The 27,781-nt window shown below is 53.0% G+C and overlaps 1 pseudogene across 1 annotated transcript in view; it reads right to left on the bottom strand.

Moving 5' to 3' along the window:
• The window catches only part of LOC146797034 (myosin-4-like), a 239,725-nt pseudogene extending 212,162 nt beyond the window's left edge, over positions 1 to 27,563 (bottom strand). The window contains exon 1 of the transcript XR_014970089.1: positions 27,284 to 27,563. The product of XR_014970089.1 is annotated as a myosin-4-like (transcript). The remainder of the gene's footprint in view (positions 1 to 27,283) is intronic.
• Between the last annotated feature and the right edge of the window lie 218 nt (positions 27,564 to 27,781).

Below are 27,781 nucleotides of genomic sequence, written 5' to 3'. Positions count from 1 at the left end.
GTGGGCGTATGCCTACAGGAGCCAGGCACTAACAGCAGCTCTTACTTGGAGGATACAAACAGTCTGGGATGCCCGGATGCTGAGCCTGTGGGCGAATGCCTACAGGAGCCAGGCACTAACAGCAGCTCTTACTTGGACGATACAAACAGTCTGGGAGGCCCGGATGCTGAGCCTGTGGGCGTATGCCTAAAGGAGCCAGGCACTAACAGCAGCTCTTACTTGGACGATACAAACAGTCTGGGATGCCCGGATGCTGAGCCTGTGGGCGTATGCCTACAGGAGCCAGGCACCAACAGCAGCTCTTACTTGGACGATACAAACAGTCTAGGATGCCCGGATGCTGAGCCTGTGGGCGTATACCTACAGGAGCCAGGCACCAACAGCAGCTCTTACTTGGACGATACAAACAGTCTAGGATGCCCGGATGCTGAGCCTGTGGGCGTATACCTACAGGAGCCAGGCACCAACAGCAGCTCCTACTTGGACGATACAAACAGTCTAGGATGCCCGGATGCTGAGCCTGCGGGCGTATACCTACAGGAGCCAGGCACCAACAGCAGCTCTTACTTGGACGATACAAACAGTCTAGGATGTCTGGATGCTGAGCCTGTGGGCGTATACCTACAGGAGCCAGGCACTAACAGCAGCTCTTACTTGGACGATACAAACAGTCTAGGATGCCCGGATTACAAACAGTCTAGGATGCCCGGATGCTGAGCCTGTGGGCGTATGCCTACAGGAGCCAGGCACTAACAGCAGCTCTTACTTGGACGATACAAACAGTCTAGGATGCCCGGATGCTGAGCATGTGGGCGTATTCCTACAGGAGCCAGGCACTAACAGCAGCTCTTACTTGGACGATACAAACAGTCTGGGATGCCCGGATGCTGAGCCTGTGGGCGTATGCCTAAAGGAGCCAGGCACTAACAGCAGCTCTTACTTGGACGATACAAACAGTCTGGGATGCCCGGATGCTGAGCCTGTGGGCGTATACCTACAGGAGCCAGGCACCAACAGCAGCTCTTACTTGGACGATACAAACAGTCTAGGATGCCCGGATGCTGAGCCTGTGGGCGTATACCTACAGGAGCCAGGCACCAACAGCAGCTCTTACTTGGACGATACAAACAGTCTAGGATGCCCGGATGCTGAGCCTGTGGGCGTATACCTACAGGAGCCAGGTACTAACAGCAGCTCTTACTTGGACGATACAAACAGTCTAGGATGCCCGGATGCTGAGCCTGTGGGCGTATACCTACAGGAGCCAGGCACTAACAGCAGCTCTTACTTGGACGATACAAACAGTCTAGGCTGCCCGGATGCTGAGCCTGTGGGCGTATACCTACAGGAGCCAGGCACTAACAGCAGCTCTTACTTGGACAATACAAACAGTCTAGGATGCCCGGATGCTGAGCCTGTGGGCGTATGCCTACAGGAGCCAGGCACTAACAGCAGCTCTTACTTGGACGATACAAACAGTCTAGGATGCCCGGATGCTGAGCCTGTGGGCGTATGCCTACAGGAGCCAGGCACTAACAGCAGCTCTTACTTGGACGATACAAACAGTCTATGATGCCCGGATGCTGAGCCTGTGGGCGTATGCCTACAGGAGCTAGGCACTAACAGCAGCTCTTACTTGGACGGATACAAACGGTCTAGGATGCCTGGATGCTGAGCCTGTGGGCGTATACCTACAGGAGCCAGGCACTAACAGCAGCTCTTACTTGGACGATACAAACAGTCTAGGATGCCCGGATGCTGAGCCTGTGGGTGAATACCTACAGGAGCCAGGCACCAACAGCAGCTCTTACTTGGACGATACAAACAGTCTATGATGCCCGGATGCTGAGCCTGTGGGCGTATACCTACAGGAGCCAGGCACTAGCAGCAGCTCTTACTTGGACGATACAAACAGTCTAGGATGCCCGGATGCTGAGCCTGTGGGCGTATACCTACAGGAGCCAGGCACTAACAGCAGCTCTTACTTGGACGGATACAAACGGTCTAGGATGCCCGGATGCTGAGCCTGTGGGCGTATGCCTACAGGAGCCAGGCACTAACAGCAGCTCTTACTTGGACGGATACAAACGGTCTAGGATGCCCGGATGCTGAGCCTGTGGGCGTATGCCTACAGGAGCCAGGCACTAACAGCAGCTCTTACTTGGAGGATACAAACAGTCTGGGATGCCCGGATGCTGAGCCTGTGGGCGAATGCCTACAGGAGCAAGGCACTAACAGCGGCTCTTACTTGGAAGATACAAACAGTCTAGGATGCCCGGATGCTGAGCCTGTGAGTGTATACCTACAGGAGCCAGGCACCAACAGCAGCTCTTACTTGGACGATACAAACAGTCTAGGATGCCTGGATGCTGAGCCTGTGGGCGTATACCTACAGGAGCCAGGTACTAACAGCAGCGCTTACTTGGACGATACAAACAGTCTAGGATGCCCGGATGCTGAGCCTGTGGGCGTATACCTACAGGAGCCAGGCACCAACAGCAGCTCTTACTTGGACGTTACAAACAGTCTAGGATGCCCGGATGCTGAGCCTGTGAGCGTATGCCTACAGGAGCCAGGCACTAACAGCAGCTCTTACTTGGAGGATACAAACAGTCTGGGATGCCCGGATGCTGAGCCTGTGGGCGTATGCCTACAGGAGCAAGGCACTAACAGCAGCTCTTACTTGGACGATACAAACAGTCTAGGATGCCCGGATGCTGAGCCTGTGGGCGTATGCCTACAGGAGCCAGGCACTAACAGCAGCTCTTACTTGGACGATACAAACAGTCTAGGATGCCCGGATGCTGAGCATGTGGGCGTATTCCTACAGGAGCCAGGCACTAACAGCAGCTCTTACTTGGACGATACAAACAGTCTAGGATGCCCGGATGCTGAGCCTGTGGGCGTATGCCTAAAGGAGCCAGGCACTAACAGCAGCTCTTACTTGGACGATACAAACAGTCTGGGATGCCCGGATGCTGAGCCTGTGGGCGTATACCTACAGGAGCCAGGCACCAACAGCAGCTCTTACTTGGACGATACAAACAGTCTAGGATGCCCGGATGCTGAGCCTGTGGGCGTATACCTACAGGAGCCAGGCACCAACAGCAGCTCTTACTTGGACGATACAAACAGTCTAGGATGCCCGGATGCTGAGCCTGTGGGCGTATACCTACAGGAGCCAGGTACTAACAGCAGCTCTTACTTGGACGATACAAACAGTCTAGGATGCCCGGATGCTGAGCCTGTGGGCGTATACCTACAGGAGCCAGGCACTAACAGCAGCTCTTACTTGGACGATACAAACAGTCTAGGCTGCCCGGATGCTGAGCCTGTGGGCGTATACCTACAGGAGCCAGGCACTAACAGCAGCTCTTACTTGGACAATACAAACAGTCTAGGATGCCCGGATGCTGAGCCTGTGGGCGTATGCCTACAGGAGCCAGGCACTAACAGCAGCTCTTACTTGGACGATACAAACAGTCTAGGATGCCCGGATGCTGAGCCTGTGGGCGTATGCCTACAGGAGCTAGGCACTAACAGCAGCTCTTACTTGGACGGATACAAACGGTCTAGGATGCCTGGATGCTGAGCCTGTGGGCGTATACCTACAGGAGCCAGGCACTAACAGCAGCTCTTACTTGGACGATACAAACAGTCTAGGATGCCCGGATGCTGAGCCTGTGGGTGAATACCTACAGGAGCCAGGCACCAACAGCAGCTCTTACTTGGACGATACAAACAGTCTATGATGCCCGGATGCTGAGCCTGTGGGCGTATACCTACAGGAGCCAGGCACTAGCAGCAGCTCTTACTTGGACGATACAAACAGTCTAGGATGCCCGGATGCTGAGCCTGTGGGCGTATACCTACAGGAGCCAGGCACTAACAGCAGCTCTTACTTGGACGGATACAAACGGTCTAGGATGCCCGGATGCTGAGCCTGTGGGCGTATACCTACAGGAGCCAGGCACTAACAGCAGCTCTTACTTGGACGGATACCAACGGTCTAGGAGGCCCGGATGCTGAGCCTGTGGGCGTATGCCTACAGGAGCCAGGCACTAACAGCAGCTCTTACTTGGACGGATACAAACGGTCTAGGATGCCCGGATGCTGAGCCTGTGGGCGTATGCCTACAGGAGCCAGGCACTAACAGCAGCTCTTACTTGGAGGATACAAACAGTCTGGGATGCCCGGATGCTGAGCCTGTGGGCGAATGCCTACAGGAGCAAGGCACTAACAGCGGCTCTTACTTGGAAGATACAAACAGTCTAGGATGCCCGGATGCTGAGCCTGTGAGTGTATACCTACAGGAGCCAGGCACCAACAGCAGCTCTTACTTGGACGATACAAACAGTCTAGGATGCCTGGATGCTGAGCCTGTGGGCGTATACCTACAGGAGCCAGGTACTAACAGCAGCGCTTACTTGGACGATACAAACAGTCTAGGATGCCCGGATGCTGAGCCTGTGGGCGTATACCTACAGGAGCCAGGCACCAACAGCAGCTCTTACTTGGACGTTACAAACAGTCTAGGATGCCCGGATGCTGAGCCTGTGAGCGTATGCCTACAGGAGCCAGGCACTAACAGCAGCTCTTACTTGGAGGATACAAACAGTCTGGGATGCCCGGATGCTGAGCCTGTGGGCGTATGCCTACAGGAGCAAGGCACTAACAGCAGCTCTTACTTGGACGATACAAACAGTCTAGGATGCCCGGATGCTGAGCCTGTGGGCGTATACCTACAGGAGCCAGGCACCAACAGCAGCTATTACTTGGACGATACAAACAGTCTGGGATGCCCGGATGCTGAGCCTGTGGGCGTATGCCTACAGGAGCAAGGCACTAACAGCAGCTCTTACTTGGACGATACAAACGGTCTAGGATGCCCGGATGCTGAGCCTGTGGGCGTATACCTACAGGAGCCAGGCACTAACAGCAGCTCTTACTTGGACGATACAAACAGTCTAGGATGCCCAGATGCTGAGCCTGTGGGCGTATACCTACAGGAGCCAGGCACTAACAGCAGCTCTTACTTGGACGATACAAACAGTCTAGGATGCCCGGATGCTGAGCCTGTGGGCGTATGCCTACAGGAGCCAGGCACTAACAGCAGCTCTTACTTGGACGATACAAACAGTCTAGGATGCCCGGATGCTGAGCCTGTGGGTGTATGCCTACAGGAGCCAGGCACTAACAGCAGCTCTTACTTGGACGATACAAACAGTCTAGGATGCCCGGATGCTGAGCCTGTGTGTGTATACCTACAGGAGCCAGGCACTAACAGCAGCTCTTACTTGGACGATACAAACAGTCTAGGATGCCCGGATGCTGAGCCTGTGGGCGTATGCGTACAGGAGCCAGGCACTAACAGCAGCTCTTACTTGGACGATACAAACAGTCTAGGATGCCCGGATGCTGAGCCTGTGGGTGTATGCCTACAGGAGCCAGGCACTAAAAGCAGCTCTTACTTGGACGATACAAACAGTCTAGGATGCCCGGATGCTGAGCCTGCGGGTGTATGCCTACAGTAGCCAGGCACTAACAGCAGCTCTTACTTGGACGGATACAAACGGTCTAGGATGCCCGGATGCTGAGCCTGCGGGTGTATGCCTACAGGAGCCAGGCACTAACAGCAGCTCTTACTTGGACGGATACAAACGGTCTAGGATGCCCGGATGCTGAGCCTGTGGGTGTATGCCTACAGGAGCCAGGCACTAACAGCAGCTCTTACTTGGACGGATACAAACGGTCTAGGATGCCCGGATGCTGAGCCTGCGGGCGTATACCTACAGGACCCAGGTCTTAACAGCAGCTCTTACTTGGACGATACAAACAGTCTAGGATGCCCGGATGCTGAGCCTGTGGGCGTATACCTACAGGACCCAGGCACTAACAGCAGCTCTTACTTGGACGTTACAAACAGTCTAGGATGCCCGGATGCTGAGCCTGTGGGTGTATACCTACAGGAGCCATGCACCAACAGCAGCTCTTACTTGGACGGATACAAACGGTCTAGGATGCCCGGATGCTGAGCCTGTGGGTGTATACCTACAGGAGCCAGGCACCAACAGCAGCTCTTACTTGGACGGATACAATCGGTCTAGAATGCCCGGATGCTGAGCCTGTGGGCGTATGCCTACAGGAGCAAGGCACTAACAGCAGCTCTTACTTGGACGATACAAACAGTCTAGGATGCCAGGATGCTGAGCCTGTGGGCATATACCTACAGGAGCCAGGCACCAACAGCAGCTCTTACTTCGACGATACAAACAGTCTGGGATGCCCGGATGCTGAGCCTGTGGGCGTATGCCTACAGGGGCAAGGCACTAACAGCAGATCTTACTTGGACGATACAAACAGTCTAGGATGCCCGGATGCTGAGCCTGTGGGTGTATACCTACAGGAGCCAGGCACTAACAGCAGCTCGTACTTGGACGATACAAACAGTCTAGGATGCCCGGATGCTGAGCCTGTGGGCGTATGCCTACAGGAGCCAGGCACTAACAGCAGCTCTTACTTGGACGGATACAAACGGTCTAGGATGCCCGGATGCTGAGCCTGTGGGCGTATACCTATAGGAGCCAGGCACTAACAGCAGCTCTTACTTGGACGATACAAACAGACTATGATGCCCGGATGCTGAGCCTGTGGGCGTATACCTACAGGAGCCAGGCACTAGCAGCAGCTCTTACTTGGACGATACAAACAGTCTAGGATGCCCGGATGCTGAGCCTGTGGGCGTATACCTACAGGAGCCAGGCACTAACAGCAGCTCTTACTTGGACGGATACAAACGGTCTAGGATGCCCGGATGCTGAGCCTGTGGGCGTATACCTACAGGAGCCAGGCACTAACAGCAGCTCTTACTTGGACGGATACCAACGGTCTAGGAGGCCCGGATGCTGAGCCTGTGGGCGTATGCCTACAGGAGCCAGGCACTAACAGCAGCTCTTACTTGGACGGATACAAACGGTCTAGGATGCCCGGATGCTGAGCCTGTGGGCGTATGCCTACAGGAGCCAGGCACTAACAGCAGCTCTTACTTGGAGGATACAAACAGTCTGGGATGCCCGGATGCTGAGCCTGTGGGCGAATGCCTACAGGAGCCAGGCACTAACAGCAGCTCTTACTTGGACGATACAAACAGTCTGGGAGGCCCGGATGCTGAGCCTGTGGGCGTATGCCTAAAGGAGCCAGGCACTAACAGCAGCTCTTACTTGGACGATACAAACAGTCTGGGATGCCCGGATGCTGAGCCTGTGGGCGTATGCCTACAGGAGCCAGGCACCAACAGCAGCTCTTACTTGGACGATACAAACAGTCTAGGATGCCCGGATGCTGAGCCTGTGGGCGTATACCTACAGGAGCCAGGCACCAACAGCAGCTCTTACTTGGACGATACAAACAGTCTAGGATGCCCGGATGCTGAGCCTGTGGGCGTATACCTACAGGAGCCAGGCACCAACAGCAGCTCCTACTTGGACGATACAAACAGTCTAGGATGCCCGGATGCTGAGCCTGCGGGCGTATACCTACAGGAGCCAGGCACCAACAGCAGCTCTTACTTGGACGATACAAACAGTCTAGGATGTCTGGATGCTGAGCCTGTGGGCGTATACCTACAGGAGCCAGGCACTAACAGCAGCTCTTACTTGGACGATACAAACAGTCTAGGATGCCCGGATTACAAACAGTCTAGGATGCCCGGATGCTGAGCCTGTGGGCGTATGCCTACAGGAGCCAGGCACTAACAGCAGCTCTTACTTGGACGATACAAACAGTCTAGGATGCCCGGATGCTGAGCATGTGGGCGTATTCCTACAGGAGCCAGGCACTAACAGCAGCTCTTACTTGGACGATACAAACAGTCTGGGATGCCCGGATGCTGAGCCTGTGGGCGTATGCCTAAAGGAGCCAGGCACTAACAGCAGCTCTTACTTGGACGATACAAACAGTCTGGGATGCCCGGATGCTGAGCCTGTGGGCGTATACCTACAGGAGCCAGGCACCAACAGCAGCTCTTACTTGGACGATACAAACAGTCTAGGATGCCCGGATGCTGAGCCTGTGGGCGTATACCTACAGGAGCCAGGCACCAACAGCAGCTCTTACTTGGACGATACAAACAGTCTAGGATGCCCGGATGCTGAGCCTGTGGGCGTATACCTACAGGAGCCAGGTACTAACAGCAGCTCTTACTTGGACGATACAAACAGTCTAGGATGCCCGGATGCTGAGCCTGTGGGCGTATACCTACAGGAGCCAGGCACTAACAGCAGCTCTTACTTGGACGATACAAACAGTCTAGGCTGCCCGGATGCTGAGCCTGTGGGCGTATACCTACAGGAGCCAGGCACTAACAGCAGCTCTTACTTGGACAATACAAACAGTCTAGGATGCCCGGATGCTGAGCCTGTGGGCGTATGCCTACAGGAGCCAGGCACTAACAGCAGCTCTTACTTGGACGATACAAACAGTCTAGGATGCCCGGATGCTGAGCCTGTGGGCGTATGCCTACAGGAGCCAGGCACTAACAGCAGCTCTTACTTGGACGATACAAACAGTCTATGATGCCCGGATGCTGAGCCTGTGGGCGTATGCCTACAGGAGCTAGGCACTAACAGCAGCTCTTACTTGGACGGATACAAACGGTCTAGGATGCCTGGATGCTGAGCCTGTGGGCGTATACCTACAGGAGCCAGGCACTAACAGCAGCTCTTACTTGGACGATACAAACAGTCTAGGATGCCCGGATGCTGAGCCTGTGGGTGAATACCTACAGGAGCCAGGCACCAACAGCAGCTCTTACTTGGACGATACAAACAGTCTATGATGCCCGGATGCTGAGCCTGTGGGCGTATACCTACAGGAGCCAGGCACTAGCAGCAGCTCTTACTTGGACGATACAAACAGTCTAGGATGCCCGGATGCTGAGCCTGTGGGCGTATACCTACAGGAGCCAGGCACTAACAGCAGCTCTTACTTGGACGGATACAAACGGTCTAGGATGCCCGGATGCTGAGCCTGTGGGCGTATGCCTACAGGAGCCAGGCACTAACAGCAGCTCTTACTTGGACGGATACAAACGGTCTAGGATGCCCGGATGCTGAGCCTGTGGGCGTATGCCTACAGGAGCCAGGCACTAACAGCAGCTCTTACTTGGAGGATACAAACAGTCTGGGATGCCCGGATGCTGAGCCTGTGGGCGAATGCCTACAGGAGCAAGGCACTAACAGCGGCTCTTACTTGGAAGATACAAACAGTCTAGGATGCCCGGATGCTGAGCCTGTGAGTGTATACCTACAGGAGCCAGGCACCAACAGCAGCTCTTACTTGGACGATACAAACAGTCTAGGATGCCTGGATGCTGAGCCTGTGGGCGTATACCTACAGGAGCCAGGTACTAACAGCAGCGCTTACTTGGACGATACAAACAGTCTAGGATGCCCGGATGCTGAGCCTGTGGGCGTATACCTACAGGAGCCAGGCACCAACAGCAGCTCTTACTTGGACGTTACAAACAGTCTAGGATGCCCGGATGCTGAGCCTGTGAGCGTATGCCTACAGGAGCCAGGCACTAACAGCAGCTCTTACTTGGAGGATACAAACAGTCTGGGATGCCCGGATGCTGAGCCTGTGGGCGTATGCCTACAGGAGCAAGGCACTAACAGCAGCTCTTACTTGGACGATACAAACAGTCTAGGATGCCCGGATGCTGAGCCTGTGGGCGTATGCCTACAGGAGCCAGGCACTAACAGCAGCTCTTACTTGGACGATACAAACAGTCTAGGATGCCCGGATGCTGAGCATGTGGGCGTATTCCTACAGGAGCCAGGCACTAACAGCAGCTCTTACTTGGACGATACAAACAGTCTAGGATGCCCGGATGCTGAGCCTGTGGGCGTATGCCTAAAGGAGCCAGGCACTAACAGCAGCTCTTACTTGGACGATACAAACAGTCTGGGATGCCCGGATGCTGAGCCTGTGGGCGTATACCTACAGGAGCCAGGCACCAACAGCAGCTCTTACTTGGACGATACAAACAGTCTAGGATGCCCGGATGCTGAGCCTGTGGGCGTATACCTACAGGAGCCAGGCACCAACAGCAGCTCTTACTTGGACGATACAAACAGTCTAGGATGCCCGGATGCTGAGCCTGTGGGCGTATACCTACAGGAGCCAGGTACTAACAGCAGCTCTTACTTGGACGATACAAACAGTCTAGGATGCCCGGATGCTGAGCCTGTGGGCGTATACCTACAGGAGCCAGGCACTAACAGCAGCTCTTACTTGGACGATACAAACAGTCTAGGCTGCCCGGATGCTGAGCCTGTGGGCGTATACCTACAGGAGCCAGGCACTAACAGCAGCTCTTACTTGGACAATACAAACAGTCTAGGATGCCCGGATGCTGAGCCTGTGGGCGTATGCCTACAGGAGCCAGGCACTAACAGCAGCTCTTACTTGGACGATACAAACAGTCTAGGATGCCCGGATGCTGAGCCTGTGGGCGTATGCCTACAGGAGCTAGGCACTAACAGCAGCTCTTACTTGGACGGATACAAACGGTCTAGGATGCCTGGATGCTGAGCCTGTGGGCGTATACCTACAGGAGCCAGGCACTAACAGCAGCTCTTACTTGGACGATACAAACAGTCTAGGATGCCCGGATGCTGAGCCTGTGGGTGAATACCTACAGGAGCCAGGCACCAACAGCAGCTCTTACTTGGACGATACAAACAGTCTATGATGCCCGGATGCTGAGCCTGTGGGCGTATACCTACAGGAGCCAGGCACTAGCAGCAGCTCTTACTTGGACGATACAAACAGTCTAGGATGCCCGGATGCTGAGCCTGTGGGCGTATACCTACAGGAGCCAGGCACTAACAGCAGCTCTTACTTGGACGGATACAAACGGTCTAGGATGCCCGGATGCTGAGCCTGTGGGCGTATACCTACAGGAGCCAGGCACTAACAGCAGCTCTTACTTGGACGGATACCAACGGTCTAGGAGGCCCGGATGCTGAGCCTGTGGGCGTATGCCTACAGGAGCCAGGCACTAACAGCAGCTCTTACTTGGACGGATACAAACGGTCTAGGATGCCCGGATGCTGAGCCTGTGGGCGTATGCCTACAGGAGCCAGGCACTAACAGCAGCTCTTACTTGGAGGATACAAACAGTCTGGGATGCCCGGATGCTGAGCCTGTGGGCGAATGCCTACAGGAGCAAGGCACTAACAGCGGCTCTTACTTGGAAGATACAAACAGTCTAGGATGCCCGGATGCTGAGCCTGTGAGTGTATACCTACAGGAGCCAGGCACCAACAGCAGCTCTTACTTGGACGATACAAACAGTCTAGGATGCCTGGATGCTGAGCCTGTGGGCGTATACCTACAGGAGCCAGGTACTAACAGCAGCGCTTACTTGGACGATACAAACAGTCTAGGATGCCCGGATGCTGAGCCTGTGGGCGTATACCTACAGGAGCCAGGCACCAACAGCAGCTCTTACTTGGACGTTACAAACAGTCTAGGATGCCCGGATGCTGAGCCTGTGAGCGTATGCCTACAGGAGCCAGGCACTAACAGCAGCTCTTACTTGGAGGATACAAACAGTCTGGGATGCCCGGATGCTGAGCCTGTGGGCGTATGCCTACAGGAGCAAGGCACTAACAGCAGCTCTTACTTGGACGATACAAACAGTCTAGGATGCCCGGATGCTGAGCCTGTGGGCGTATACCTACAGGAGCCAGGCACCAACAGCAGCTATTACTTGGACGATACAAACAGTCTGGGATGCCCGGATGCTGAGCCTGTGGGCGTATGCCTACAGGAGCAAGGCACTAACAGCAGCTCTTACTTGGACGATACAAACGGTCTAGGATGCCCGGATGCTGAGCCTGTGGGCGTATACCTACAGGAGCCAGGCACTAACAGCAGCTCTTACTTGGACGATACAAACAGTCTAGGATGCCCAGATGCTGAGCCTGTGGGCGTATACCTACAGGAGCCAGGCACTAACAGCAGCTCTTACTTGGACGATACAAACAGTCTAGGATGCCCGGATGCTGAGCCTGTGGGCGTATGCCTACAGGAGCCAGGCACTAACAGCAGCTCTTACTTGGACGATACAAACAGTCTAGGATGCCCGGATGCTGAGCCTGTGGGTGTATGCCTACAGGAGCCAGGCACTAACAGCAGCTCTTACTTGGACGATACAAACAGTCTAGGATGCCCGGATGCTGAGCCTGTGTGTGTATACCTACAGGAGCCAGGCACTAACAGCAGCTCTTACTTGGACGATACAAACAGTCTAGGATGCCCGGATGCTGAGCCTGTGGGCGTATGCGTACAGGAGCCAGGCACTAACAGCAGCTCTTACTTGGACGATACAAACAGTCTAGGATGCCCGGATGCTGAGCCTGTGGGTGTATGCCTACAGGAGCCAGGCACTAAAAGCAGCTCTTACTTGGACGATACAAACAGTCTAGGATGCCCGGATGCTGAGCCTGCGGGTGTATGCCTACAGTAGCCAGGCACTAACAGCAGCTCTTACTTGGACGGATACAAACGGTCTAGGATGCCCGGATGCTGAGCCTGCGGGTGTATGCCTACAGGAGCCAGGCACTAACAGCAGCTCTTACTTGGACGGATACAAACGGTCTAGGATGCCCGGATGCTGAGCCTGTGGGTGTATGCCTACAGGAGCCAGGCACTAACAGCAGCTCTTACTTGGACGGATACAAACGGTCTAGGATGCCCGGATGCTGAGCCTGCGGGCGTATACCTACAGGACCCAGGTCTTAACAGCAGCTCTTACTTGGACGATACAAACAGTCTAGGATGCCCGGATGCTGAGCCTGTGGGCGTATACCTACAGGACCCAGGCACTAACAGCAGCTCTTACTTGGACGTTACAAACAGTCTAGGATGCCCGGATGCTGAGCCTGTGGGTGTATACCTACAGGAGCCATGCACCAACAGCAGCTCTTACTTGGACGGATACAAACGGTCTAGGATGCCCGGATGCTGAGCCTGTGGGTGTATACCTACAGGAGCCAGGCACCAACAGCAGCTCTTACTTGGACGGATACAATCGGTCTAGAATGCCCGGATGCTGAGCCTGTGGGCGTATGCCTACAGGAGCAAGGCACTAACAGCAGCTCTTACTTGGACGATACAAACAGTCTAGGATGCCAGGATGCTGAGCCTGTGGGCATATACCTACAGGAGCCAGGCACCAACAGCAGCTCTTACTTCGACGATACAAACAGTCTGGGATGCCCGGATGCTGAGCCTGTGGGCGTATGCCTACAGGGGCAAGGCACTAACAGCAGATCTTACTTGGACGATACAAACAGTCTAGGATGCCCGGATGCTGAGCCTGTGGGTGTATACCTACAGGAGCCAGGCACTAACAGCAGCTCGTACTTGGACGATACAAACAGTCTAGGATGCCCGGATGCTGAGCCTGTGGGCGTATGCCTACAGGAGCCAGGCACTAACAGCAGCTCTTACTTGGACGGATACAAACGGTCTAGGATGCCCGGATGCTGAGCCTGTGGGCGTATACCTATAGGAGCCAGGCACTAACAGCAGCTCTTACTTGGACGATACAAACAGTCTAGGATGCCCGGATGCTGAGCCTGTGGGCGTATACCTACAGGAGCCAGGCACCAACAGCAGCTCTTACTTGGACGATACAAACAGTCTATGATGCCCGGATGCTGAGCCTGTGGGCGTATACCTACAGGAGCCAGGCACCAGCTGCAGCTCTTACTTGGACGATACAAATGGTCTAGGATGCCCGGATGCTGAGCCTGTGGGTGTATACCTACAGGAGCCAGGCACTAACAGCAGCTCTTACTTGGATGGATACAAACGGTCTAGGATGCCCGGATGCTGAGCCTGTGGGCGTATGCCTACAGGAGCCAGGCACTAACAGCAGCTCTTACTTGGACGTATACAAACGGTCTAGCATGCCCGGATGCTGATCCTGTGGGCGTATGCCTACAGGAGCCAGGCACTAACAGCAGCTCTTACTTGGACGATACAAACAGTCTAGGATGCCCGGATGCTGAGCCTGTGGGTGAATACCTACAGGAGCCAGGCACCAACAGCAGCTCTTACTTGGACGATACAAACAGTCTATGATGCCCGGATGCTGAGCCTGTGGGCGTATACCTACAGGAGCCAGGCACTAGCAGCAGCTCTTACTTGGACGATACAAACAGTCTAGGATGCCCGGATGCTGAGCCTGTGGGCGTATACCTACAGGAGCCAGGCACTAACAGCAGCTCTTACTTGGACGGATACAAACGGTCTAGGATGCCCGGATGCTGAGCCTGTGGGCGTATGCCTACAGGAGCCAGGCACTAACAGCAGCTCTTACTTGGACGGATACAAACGGTCTAGGATGCCCGGATGCTGAGCCTGTGGGCGTATGCCTACAGGAGCCAGGCACTAACAGCAGCTCTTACTTGGAGGATACAAACAGTCTGGGATGCCCGGATGCTGAGCCTGTGGGCGAATGCCTACAGGAGCAAGGCACTAACAGCGGCTCTTACTTGGAAGATACAAACAGTCTAGGATGCCCGGATGCTGAGCCTGTGAGTGTATACCTACAGGAGCCAGGCACCAACAGCAGCTCTTACTTGGACGATACAAACAGTCTAGGATGCCTGGATGCTGAGCCTGTGGGCGTATACCTACAGGAGCCAGGTACTAACAGCAGCGCTTACTTGGACGATACAAACAGTCTAGGATGCCCGGATGCTGAGCCTGTGGGCGTATACCTACAGGAGCCAGGCACCAACAGCAGCTCTTACTTGGACGTTACAAACAGTCTAGGATGCCCGGATGCTGAGCCTGTGAGCGTATGCCTACAGGAGCCAGGCACTAACAGCAGCTCTTACTTGGAGGATACAAACAGTCTGGGATGCCCGGATGCTGAGCCTGTGGGCGTATGCCTACAGGAGCAAGGCACTAACAGCAGCTCTTACTTGGACGATACAAACAGTCTAGGATGCCCGGATGCTGAGCCTGTGGGCGTATGCCTACAGGAGCCAGGCACTAACAGCAGCTCTTACTTGGACGATACAAACAGTCTAGGATGCCCGGATGCTGAGCATGTGGGCGTATTCCTACAGGAGCCAGGCACTAACAGCAGCTCTTACTTGGACGATGCAAACAGTCTAGGATGCCCGGATGCTGAGCCTGTGGGCGTATGCCTAAAGGAGCCAGGCACTAACAGCAGCTCTTACTTGGACGATACAAACAGTCTGGGATGCCCGGATGCTGAGCCTGTGGGCGTATACCTACAGGAGCCAGGCACCAACAGCAGCTCTTACTTGGACGATACAAACAGTCTAGGATGCCCGGATGCTGAGCCTGTGGGCGTATACCTACAGGAGCCAGGCACCAACAGCAGCTCTTACTTGGACGATACAAACAGTCTAGGATGCCCGGATGCTGAGCCTGTGGGCGTATACCTACAGGAGCCAGGTACTAACAGCAGCTCTTACTTGGACGATACAAACAGTCTAGGATGCCCGGATGCTGAGCCTGTGGGCGTATACCTACAGGAGCCAGGCACTAACAGCAGCTCTTACTTGGACGATACAAACAGTCTAGGCTGCCCGGATGCTGAGCCTGTGGGCGTATACCTACAGGAGCCAGGCACTAACAGCAGCTCTTACTTGGACAATACAAACAGTCTAGGATGCCCGGATGCTGAGCCTGTGGGCGTATGCCTACAGGAGCCAGGCACTAACAGCAGCTCTTACTTGGACGATACAAACAGTCTAGGATGCCCGGATGCTGAGCCTGTGGGCGTATGCCTACAGGAGCCAGGCACTAACAGCAGCTCTTACTTGGACGATACAAACAGTCTATGATGCCCGGATGCTGAGCCTGTGGGCGTATGCCTACAGGAGCTAGGCACTAACAGCAGCTCTTACTTGGACGGATACAAACGGTCTAGGATGCCTGGATGCTGAGCCTGTGGGCGTATACCTACAGGAGCCAGGCACTAACAGCAGCTCTTACTTGGACGATACAAACAGTCTAGGATGCCCGGATGCTGAGCCTGTGGGTGAATACCTACAGGAGCCAGGCACCAACAGCAGCTCTTACTTGGACGATACAAACAGTCTATGATGCCCGGATGCTGAGCCTGTGGGCGTATACCTACAGGAGCCAGGCACTAGCAGCAGCTCTTACTTGGACGATACAAACAGTCTAGGATGCCCGGATGCTGAGCCTGTGGGCGTATACCTACAGGAGCCAGGCACTAACAGCAGCTCTTACTTGGACGGATACAAACGGTCTAGGATGCCCGGATGCTGAGCCTGTGGGCGTATACCTACAGGAGCCAGGCACTAACAGCAGCTCTTACTTGGACGGATACCAACGGTCTAGGAGGCCCGGATGCTGAGCCTGTGGGCGTATGCCTACAGGAGCCAGGCACTAACAGCAGCTCTTACTTGGACGGATACAAACGGTCTAGGATGCCCGGATGCTGAGCCTGTGGGCGTATGCCTACAGGAGCCAGGCACTAACAGCAGCTCTTACTTGGAGGATACAAACAGTCTGGGATGCCCGGATGCTGAGCCTGTGGGCGAATGCCTACAGGAGCAAGGCACTAACAGCGGCTCTTACTTGGAAGATACAAACAGTCTAGGATGCCCGGATGCTGAGCCTGTGAGTGTATACCTACAGGAGCCAGGCACCAACAGCAGCTCTTACTTGGACGATACAAACAGTCTAGGATGCCTGGATGCTGAGCCTGTGGGCGTATACCTACAGGAGCCAGGTACTAACAGCAGCGCTTACTTGGACGATACAAACAGTCTAGGATGCCCGGATGCTGAGCCTGTGGGCGTATACCTACAGGAGCCAGGCACCAACAGCAGCTCTTACTTGGACGTTACAAACAGTCTAGGATGCCCGGATGCTGAGCCTGTGAGCGTATGCCTACAGGAGCCAGGCACTAACAGCAGCTCTTACTTGGAGGATACAAACAGTCTGGGATGCCCGGATGCTGAGCCTGTGGGCGTATGCCTACAGGAGCAAGGCACTAACAGCAGCTCTTACTTGGACGATACAAACAGTCTAGGATGCCCGGATGCTGAGCCTGTGGGCGTATACCTACAGGAGCCAGGCACCAACAGCAGCTATTACTTGGACGATACAAACAGTCTGGGATGCCCGGATGCTGAGCCTGTGGGCGTATGCCTACAGGAGCAAGGCACTAACAGCAGCTCTTACTTGGACGATACAAACAGTCTAGGATGCCCGGATGCTGAGCCTGTGGGCGTATACCTACAGGAGCCAGGCACTAACAGCAGCTCTTACTTGGACGATACAAACAGTCTAGGATGCCCAGATGCTGAGCCTGTGGGCGTATACCTACAGGAGCCAGGCACTAACAGCAGCTCTTACTTGGACGATACAAACAGTCTAGGATGCCCGGATGCTGAGCCTGTGGGCGTATGCCTACAGGAGCCAGGCACTAACAGCAGCTCTTACTTGGACGATACAAACAGTCTAGGATGCCCGGATGCTGAGCCTGTGGGTGTATGCCTACAGGAGCCAGGCACTAACAGCAGCTCTTACTTGGACGATACAAACAGTCTAGGATGCCCGGATGCTGAGCCTGTGGGTGTATACCTACAGGAGCCAGGCACTAACAGCAGCTCTTACTTGGACGATACAAACAGTCTAGGATGCCCGGATGCTGAGCCTGTGGGCGTATGCGTACAGGAGCCAGGCACTAACAGCAGCTCTTACTTGGACGATACAAACAGTCTAGGATGCCCGGATGCTGAGCCTGTGGGTGTATGCCTACAGGAGCCAGGCACTAAAAGCAGCTCTTACTTGGACGATACAAACAGTCTAGGATGCCCGGATGCTGAGCCTGCGGGTGTATGCCTACAGTAGCCAGGCACTAACAGCAGCTCTTACTTGGACGGATACAAACGGTCTAGGATGCCCGGATGCTGAGCCTGCGGGTGTATGCCTACAGGAGCCAGGCACTAACAGCAGCTCTTACTTGGACGGATACAAACGGTCTAGGATGCCCGGATGCTGAGCCTGTGGGTGTATGCCTACAGGAGGCAGGCACTAACAGCAGCTCTTACTTGGACGGATACAAACGGTCTAGGATGCCCGGATGCTGAGCCTGCGGGCGTATACCTACAGGACCCAGGTCTTAACAGCAGCTCTTACTTGGACGATACAAACAGTCTAGGATGCCCGGATGCTGAGCCTGTGGGCGTATACCTACAGGACCCAGGCACTAACAGCAGCTCTTACTTGGACGTTACAAACAGTCTAGGATGCCCGGATGCTGAGCCTGTGGGTGTATACCTACAGGAGCCATGCACCAACAGCAGCTCTTACTTGGACGGATACAAACGGTCTAGGATGCCCGGATGCTGAGCCTGTGGGTGTATACCTACAGGAGCCAGGCACCAACAGCAGCTCTTACTTGGACGGATACAATCGGTCTAGAATGCCCGGATGCTGAGCCTGTGGGCGTATGCCTACAGGAGCAAGGCACTAACAGCAGCTCTTACTTGGACGATACAAACAGTCTAGGATGCCAGGATGCTGAGCCTGTGGGCATATACCTACAGGAGCCAGGCACCAACAGCAGCTCTTACTTCGACGATACAAACAGTCTGGGATGCCCGGATGCTGAGCCTGTGGGCGTATGCCTACAGGGGCAAGGCACTAACAGCAGATCTTACTTGGACGATACAAACAGTCTAGGATGCCCGGATGCTGAGCCTGTGGGTGTATACCTACAGGAGCCAGGCACTAACAGCAGCTCGTACTTGGACGATACAAACAGTCTAGGATGCCCGGATGCTGAGCCTGTGGGCGTATGCCTACAGGAGCCAGGCACTAACAGCAGCTCTTACTTGGACGGATACAAACGGTCTAGGATGCCCGGATGCTGAGCCTGTGGGCGTATACCTACAGGAGCCAGGCACTAACAGCAGCTCTTACTTGGACGATACAAACAGTCTAGGATGCCCGGATGCTGAGCCTGTGGGCGTATACCTACAGGAGCCAGGCACCAACAGCAGCTCTTACTTGGACGATACAAACAGTCTATGATGCCCGGATGCTGAGCCTGTGGGCGTATACCTACAGGAGCCAGGCACCAGCTGCAGCTCTTACTTGGACGATACAAATGGTCTAGGATGCCCGGATGCTGAGCCTGTGGGTGTATACCTACAGGAGCCAGGCACTAACAGCAGCTCTTACTTGGATGGATACAAACGGTCTAGGATGCCCGGATGCTGAGCCTGTGGGCGTATGCCTACAGGAGCCAGGCACTAACAGCAGCTCTTACTTGGACGTATACAAACGGTCTAGCATGCCCGGATGCTGATCCTGTGGGCGTATGCCTACAGGAGCCAGGCACTAACAGCAGCTCTTACTTGGACGATACAAACAGTCTAGGATGCCCGGATGCTGAGCCTGTGGGCGTATGCCTACAGGAGCCAGGCACTAACAGCAGCTCTTACTTGGACGATACAAACAGTCTAGGATGCCCGGATGCTGAGCCTGTGAGCGTATGCCTACAGGAGCCAGGCACTAACAGCAGCTCTTACTTGGACGATACAAACAGTCTAGGATGCCCGGATGCTGAGCCTGCGGGTGTATGCCTACAGGAGCCAGGCACTAACAGCAGCTCTTACTTGGACGATACAAACAGTCTAGGATGCCCGGATGCTGAGCCTGCGGATGTATACCTACAGGAGCCAGGCACTAACAGCAGCTCTTACTTGGACGGATACAAACGGTCTAGGATGGCCGGATGCTGAGCCTGCGGGTGTATGCCTACAGGAGCCAGGCACTAACAGCAGCTCTTACTTGGACTTATACAAACGGTCTAGGATGCCCGGATGCTGAGCCTGCGGGTGTATGCCTACAGGAGCCAGGCACTATCAGCAGCTCTTACTTGGACGGATACAAACGGTCTAGGATGCCCGGATGCTGAGCCTGTGGGTGTATACCTACAGGAGCCAGGCACTAACAGCAGCTCTTACTTGGATGGATACAAACGGTCTAGGATGCCCGGATGCTGAGCCTGTGGGCGTATACCTACAGGAGCCAGGCACTAACAGCAGCTCTTACTTGGACGGATACAAACGGTCTAGCATGCCCGGATGCTGATCCTGTGGGCGTATGCCTACAGGAGCCAGGCACTAACAGCAGCTCTTACTTGGACGATACAAACAGTCTAGGATGCCCGGATGCTGAGCCTGTGGGCGTATGCCTACAGGAGCCAGGCACTAACAGCAGCTCTTACTTGGACGATACAAACAGTCTAGGATGCCCGGATGCTGAGCCTGTGAGCGTATGCCTACAGGAGCCAGGCACTAACAGCAGCTCTTACTTGGACGATACAAACAGTCTAGGATGCCCGGATGCTGAGCCTGCGGGTGTATGCCTACAGGAGCCAGGCACTAACAGCAGCTCTTACTTGGACGATACAAACAGTCTAGGATGCCCGGATGCTGAGCCTGCGGATGTATACCTACAGGAGCCAGGCACTAACAGCAGCTCTTACTTGGACGGATACAAACGGTCTAGGATGGCCGGATGCTGAGCCTGCGGGTGTATGCCTACAGGAGCCAGGCACTAACAGCAGCTCTTACTTGGACGGATACAAACGGTCTAGGATGCCCGGATGCTGAGCCTGCGGGTGTATGCCTACAGGAGCCAGGCACTAACAGCAGCTCTTACTTGGACGATACAAACAGTCTAGGATGCCCGGATGCTGAGCCTGCGGATGTATACCTACAGGAGCCAGGCACTAACAGCAGCTCTTACTTGGACGGATACAAACGGTCTAGGATGCCCGGATGCTGAGCCTGCGGGTGTATGCCTACAGGAGCCAGGCACTAACAGCAGCTCTTACTTGGACGGATACAAACGGTCTAGGATGCCCGGATGCTGAGCATGCGGGTGTATGCCTACAGGAGCCAGGCACTAACAGCAGCTCTTACTTGGACGGATACAAACGGTCTAGGATGCCCGGATGCTGAGCCTGCGGGTGTATGCCTACAGGAGCCAGGCACTAACAGCAGCTCTTACTTGGACGATGCAAACAGTTTAGGATGCCCGGATGCTGAGCCTGTGGGTGTATGCCTACAGGAGCCAGGCACTAACAGCAGTTCTTACTTGGACGGATACAAACGGTCTAGGATGCCCGGATGCTGAGCCTGCGGGCGTATACCTACAGGAGCCAGGCACTAACAGCAGCTCTTACTTGGACGATACAAACAGTCTAGGATGCCCGGATGCTGAGCCTGTGGGCGTATACCTACAGGACCCAGGCACTAACAGCAGCTCTTACTTGGACGATACAAACAGTCTAGGATGCCCGGATGCTGAGCCTGTGGGCGTATGCCTACAGGAGCCAGGCACTAACAGCAGCTCTTACTTGGACGATACAAACAGTCTAGGATGCCCGGATGCTGAGCCTGTGGGTGTATACCTACAGGAGCCAGGCACTAACAGCAGCTCTTACTTGTACGATACTAACGGTCTAGGATGCCCGGATGCTGAGCCTGTGGGTGTATGCCTACAGGAGCCAGGCACTAACAGCAGCTCTTACTACAAACAGTCTAGGATGCCCGGATGCTGAGCCTGTGGGTGTATGCCTACAGGAGCCAGGCACTAACAGCAGCTCTTACTTGGACGGATACAAACGGTCTAAGATGCCCGGATGCTGAGCCTGTGGGTGTATTCCTGCTTCTCCAAGGGTTGCATGGCAGATGCTTCCAGGGACTCCTGGGGCTTCATGTCAGTGCTTTGAAGGTTTGCAGTCTCAGGGCTACCTACTGCTGTAACAGGACCCGACTCAGAAAGAATTTTAAATGAGTGGGTGCGACTTACTCCTCAAAGTGTCGAAGTGTGCTGGCAAAGGCTCTGTGAAGTGGACAGTGGCGGGGGAACCCACTGCTTTAGCAGCTAACCTGCGGGCGGGTGGCGCAGGAATCTCTGTCCCAGTGAACGTTGATTCGTTTATATGTGGCCTATTCTGTCTGCAGGCCTCCAGACAACATGTCAAAACCGTCCCAAGGTAAGAGCAAGACAAGGGTAAGAGGTGGGGGCCAAGGGCTGGTAAATGAGCCCCAGGAAAAGAAAAAGAAATGAAGAATACATTTAGAAAGAACAGATAGTGTAGCACATAGAGTGAGTGGTGGATGAAAGATAATTTGAGGAAAAAATACGAAAATATTTAAAAATGATGGTAGATAGAGGAAGGAAGATTGAGAACAACACAGGAAGGGGGCAAGGGTGGAGGACTGGAAGGATGAACGTTTGGATAGAGAGGTGAAAGAATCAGTGAAAGGTCGGATGGGAGGGTGAAGGAAAGGTTGGACAAAAGAGTGTACGGATAATTGGATGGAAGTGTGACAGGATGGGTCGATGTGTCAAGGAAATGGTCATTGGATGGATGGCATGATGAAAGAAGGTATAGATTGATGGATGGAAAGGTGCAAGGGTGGGTTTATGAGTGAAAGGATAGATGAATGAATCAGTGAAATGGTGGATGGATGGAATATCAATGGATTGCTGGAATATCAAACGGATGGAGTGAAGGGACAAAGAATGGATGAATGTAAGGGTGGGACAATGAAAGGATAGATAGGAGGGTGTACAGGTGAGGAGAACAATTCTAGAAAGTGTCGGGTGTACTTGCTTAACCCACTCAGGGGCATATTTACAATGAAATGTTGGAGCGTGGAGCTGAGCCAAATGTGGCAGCGCTGCGCTCCGACATTTCCAAAACGCAGTGGTGCACCGTATTTACAACAATACAGCGCACCCGTGTTTTCCCTAGCGCTGGCACTGAAATTAGCTGCCGAGCGCCAGCGCAGGTACCCTTGCACCATAGTGCAAATATGCCTGAGTTGCAGGGAATGAGTGTGTATGTGCAGAAAGGTGCCCCTTCCCATAATGGCGATTCATAGAAGTAGCAAATTGTCATTATTTAATGATTGCTTATGTGGAGGAAAGAACTCTTTCAAATGCATAAACAAATAATTCTTGGCATTTTGCTCTTTCTCTATGGCCTGCAGAAACATAGAAACACATAGAAAAAGCAAAAACAAGGAGAAATAAAAGTATTTCTCCTCGTTTCACCATTCTAATGCCTGCTCTTGCATGGCGTACGTTTTTGGTGCTGCCTCAGGTTTACACATCCTTGTAAATCTGGGGCAGCGTTAAAAAGCAATGGGTGTTGCTGTGGAACGCCCACAGCAACATCCATTGCACGCCTCTTTTACACTAAGTGATGTGTGTAAAAGGGCCATATTTACAAGGCGCTGTTAAGCCTTAACGCCGCTTTGTAAATATGGAGAAGGGCATAGCGCTACCAGAACGTCGCAAATGGGATGTTCTGGTGGCGCTATCCCCCTGTAAATATACCCCTCAGTGTCATTAAAGATTTGTTTCAAAGTCGGGCGCATTTTAACTTTCTGTCTATACTCTTGCTTGGGCCTTGCTTGTCCAAGGGTGGTTCAGCTGATTTAGAAGCTGCTGTTAAATATAGGGTGAGGGTTGGTTCTGCCTTGCTGCGCTCGCCCGCTGCGCACCAGCCGGGTACCACACAAAAGCTGCTAAGATCCCCGTCTGGAGGAATAAGGGAGTCAGGTGCACATAAATAGACCTGCAGACTCTTCCAAAACTGGCAATTCACTTCATGCCATACTGGGCAAGTGTCTATTAGTAGAACAAGGTCACACGTAGAACCGAAAGCAGCAACCCGGCCATTTCTTATGTTTAATCTGACCTCAGTCACGCGCAGGATAAATTAGAGAGTCTTTAGTTAGATTCAGTCACTTAAAGCACGGAGGATGAGTGTAACATTTGTATAAATAATATATAACACTGTTCTGCTGTGGCTCAGTGCCCAAAGACTGCAGAGTGCTGCCGTGTGGCCTGGTTCTCAGCCCCTGGCCCCGTGTGGGTCTCCAGGCCACGACATGGAAGGAGCCGGGAGGGTGTGAGGCTAAAGCCTGAGAGGGCACTCGGCTGAGGACAGCAGCGTAGCAAGGATGACCTGGCTCCGGTGCAAGAAAGGAAAATGGCTTCTTTGACCGCTATTAGGTACAAAAAAGCAGCATTGTCAGGGGGTCAAAGGCCCCCTCAGGACTTTGGGCCCCGGTGCAACTGCACCTGCTGCTGCTCCGGCTGACGAGAGGTCCAGACTGCCACCTCCTCTGCTTGGCTGCCTCCGATATGAAGGAACAGCGCCCCTCGTGGCGCTTGGGGGTAATGCCGTACAGTGGTTAAAACGTGGAGAGGCTTTTCCGCCTCTTCTAGTACAGGAACGGTGTATGCTGCGGTGTAAAGAGGGCGTGGCAAGGAGGGCTCGGTCCCTCGTGCAAGCAAAGAAGAAGAGCCCCCATGCTCCCCACTTCAACAGTGGAACACAGACAAACATCGATGGTGTGTAAGGGGCCTATCGAATCCATAAGTCCGGCGCCACTGCACCTGTTTCACTATTGTTAGTTACGCTCCTGAAAGGAAAAGGCTGAGTACCCATCTGACGTAGGACGTACTATAAAGAGATATGCTACCTAGCGCCTAGTGTACAGCGCTGTTAATTACTGCCTTAGCTAAATCAAACTGCATATGATTGTATGTTCTAAGATGCATCTGCAGCGCTTTGAAACCAGGCAGGGTGGACTTCGCGCTATACCAAACTGTTAAATAGAAAAAAAAGTTAACTTTGTGGAAGTCGGACGTACCCGACTGTGTCAAAAAATACCAATGCCGGAACTAGGTAGAGCGCCTAAAGGGAGCCAACGAGCCCTCAGCGCTCCGAGAGGTCACACTATGTACTTTTGTGATAACCGATAACCTAACGTGCGTCTTACAAGTTCCTGAAACTGCACGGAAACCCCGTACGTTCGGGACATTGAGAAACAAACGGCTTGAAATGATACCTTCGCCGCAGGATCTTTCAGCCAGGCCGTCCTGTCCCTGCCAGCGAGAGAACATGTGACGCCCTGTCAGTTCCAAGAACCGTGCTGAGCTCTGCGTCTTAAAGACATGTGTCATGACCCCACGATCACAAGAATGCTGCTGAGATATATGGAAGGCCACGGGAATTATGCGGCAGCGGAGGGGGCAAATTATGCATTAAGAAAAGGAAAATTATGCGGCGCAATGCACCACATCTTGTGACAGCATTGCTTCAATATTTTGTAATGTTTACACCTCTTACCACTGTCTAGGCACTGAGTGCGCCTCATTAGTTCCTGTTGAACGCATCCATATAGCAACAAGCATTTACAATGCAATGGTCTCGGCATTGTTAAAGTTAGAGCTATTGGCATTGCTCATGACAATGCCGTTTCTTTAAATGTTTTAAAAACACAAACATAAACAAAAATAATGTCATGAGCAATGCCAATATTTCTAACTTTACCAATGCCGAGACCATTGCATTGTAAATGCTTGTTTTAGTCTTTGCTGTGTACTACAACACTTCTCTGTGAATGTACATTAAGCATGGCCACCAGGGTTTTCTTGGATACTGGAGTATGTAAACCTGCCACTTGCAAACAATTGAATTACAAGGTTTTCCAGGGGTTCAGGAAATCTATCAATAACATGGGTTATCATAAGAACCCAGATGACGCAGATATCTCTTCACAAAAAGTGTTAGAATCAATCTTGTCGCTGTAGGTAGCTTTTTCTTTTCTTAATAATCAGCATTCCCTTCACAAAAAAAATGTACGAATGCATTCTTTTTACCAACTTGTACCATAAATAACTTTTTTGTGGCCCGACTTTTTCACATTGCCCATTATTTTAAATACCCTTTTCCCTAGCTTCCTTCCTCAAAATGTTACAATTTTGCAGGTGCTCATTTTGTCGATGACATCCAATTACTTACCCAACCTACCCCTGCAGTCTCTAAGATATCTAGCGGGAATGTAGTGAGCGAGCCCTTGCATAACAGTGAGATGGTGTGGTGGGCGCTTGCACCGGGAGATTTACCCGACAGGCACAGCTAAAGATTGGATAGGCTTCAAGCTTCTCAAACATACCCAAATAATAACTAGCATGGGGGAAACCAAGAGTAACTGTGTATGTCATTTGCTCAAAGGCACGCACAAGGTGGTGGTAAAACATTTGGATATTGAACAGATGAATGGTACTTGAAAGCAGACTGTGAGAAAGTACAATGCTACATCTTCAAAGAGTTGAAAAATAAGAATTTTATGCGGCACATTGTCAACCACTTCTAAAACAATGCACCTTGGAAAGCTAGGAAAGGAATGAACTACAAGCAACTGACAGGCAGAGAGTCATGCTAATTCATGCCCTGCCCTTCACTGTGCACAAGGGCTGGCTGTCGGGCGGCGACGCGCTCTTATGTCCGGCTAGAGGCAGCGCCTGATCTCGGGCGTCGAAGGGGTAGTTTTAAGCAGGAATTATTTTAAAATCACTTCTACTTTGCATCACCAGGGAATAGTCACTAATGAAATAATGCATCCATTTAGAGCAAAATAATAAGCAGTGAGTTTTTGACGTGTACAATACATTCGGCATCAGTCACGAGGAACAAACGAGATAACGGTTGCTTCCAGGCTCTAAAAATATAAATGTCTTCAAGCAAGCTCCAAGGATGCACGCCAATCCCGCCACGGCAGCACGGAAAGAAGAGCGGCACGCTGCAGTGTTTACACGCCGACTCCTTCATCAGCAGTCACCAATCTAGTCATGGTTTACATCCGTTTTTAAATTCTGTTTAGTTATGTTCGAACATTATGAAGCCTGTCAAAAATAGTTTTAGCTGTCTGGCACGGGGGTTGGGGGGTCAATACAATGGCTGTGTTTCAGCACTGGACTCGGGCGCACTGCTTGCAGAAATGGCAATAAAAGCTTACAGGTTCTTTGTGTTTTTACTTCAAGTGCATAGGAAAGCTAACACTGCCACACATCTCTCTGCTATCAAACGAGCACGCGCCCGCCACCCCTGGGAACGAATGAGGCGATTCAGAGCACTACAGGAAGGCAAACAATATGCAGAGAAAGGCTGGAAAGCAACGTTGCAAAGAGTGGCCGCAACACAAATCATAGCAGTGAATTGCAATGCCATTTAAAGAGTTTAATGTGACTGCAAGAGGTGGCAGCGACGCCACGGATGCCAATGGGAGATGCTGCAGCAGGTGGGGGGAGGGGCAGAGGGGGACAGAGAGAAGGGGGGCAGCCATGGTTGACATTTCCACCATACCTTCGTGGGTAGGCTCGGGGTCCGGAGTGAGCGAGATGTCGTCTAACTCGCGGAGACAGAGCCACTCCCCGTCCATGGACACTCGGAATTTGCACAGATAGATGGTCTCCATTGCAGCCTGCGTGATCTTGTCTGTCGTGGGGGTTGGCATGTCACTTTGAGGCGTCAGGGCCGACATGATGACTCAGCTGGCACAACAACAACAAAACACAATCCTAAAGAGAAGCCTTCTAAAATACAACGCACAAATACCTCACCGTGTAGGATGGCGACAAAATGATTATCTTCGGAAAAAGGGTTTCGAATATCAAAGGCCACTGGTGGTCTCCCCCTCCTTGTCCTTAAAATCTAACACGGCTTTCACCAGCCGTACAACAAGCTATTCACCCCCATCTAGCGCCATAAAGCAAACCTGTCTCCCGGACGATGGGCTCTGCCTCAAAACGAAATTAGAGCCTGCTAGCTGGAAAGAAAAGGGGGTGAAAAACAAAACAAGAC

This window comes from Triturus cristatus, chromosome 10 (assembly GCF_964204655.1).
Source record: "Triturus cristatus chromosome 10, aTriCri1.1, whole genome shotgun sequence".
Classification (NCBI taxonomy): Eukaryota; Metazoa; Chordata; class Amphibia; order Caudata; family Salamandridae; genus Triturus; species Triturus cristatus.
This window is presented reverse-complemented; position numbering and strand designations above follow the sequence as displayed.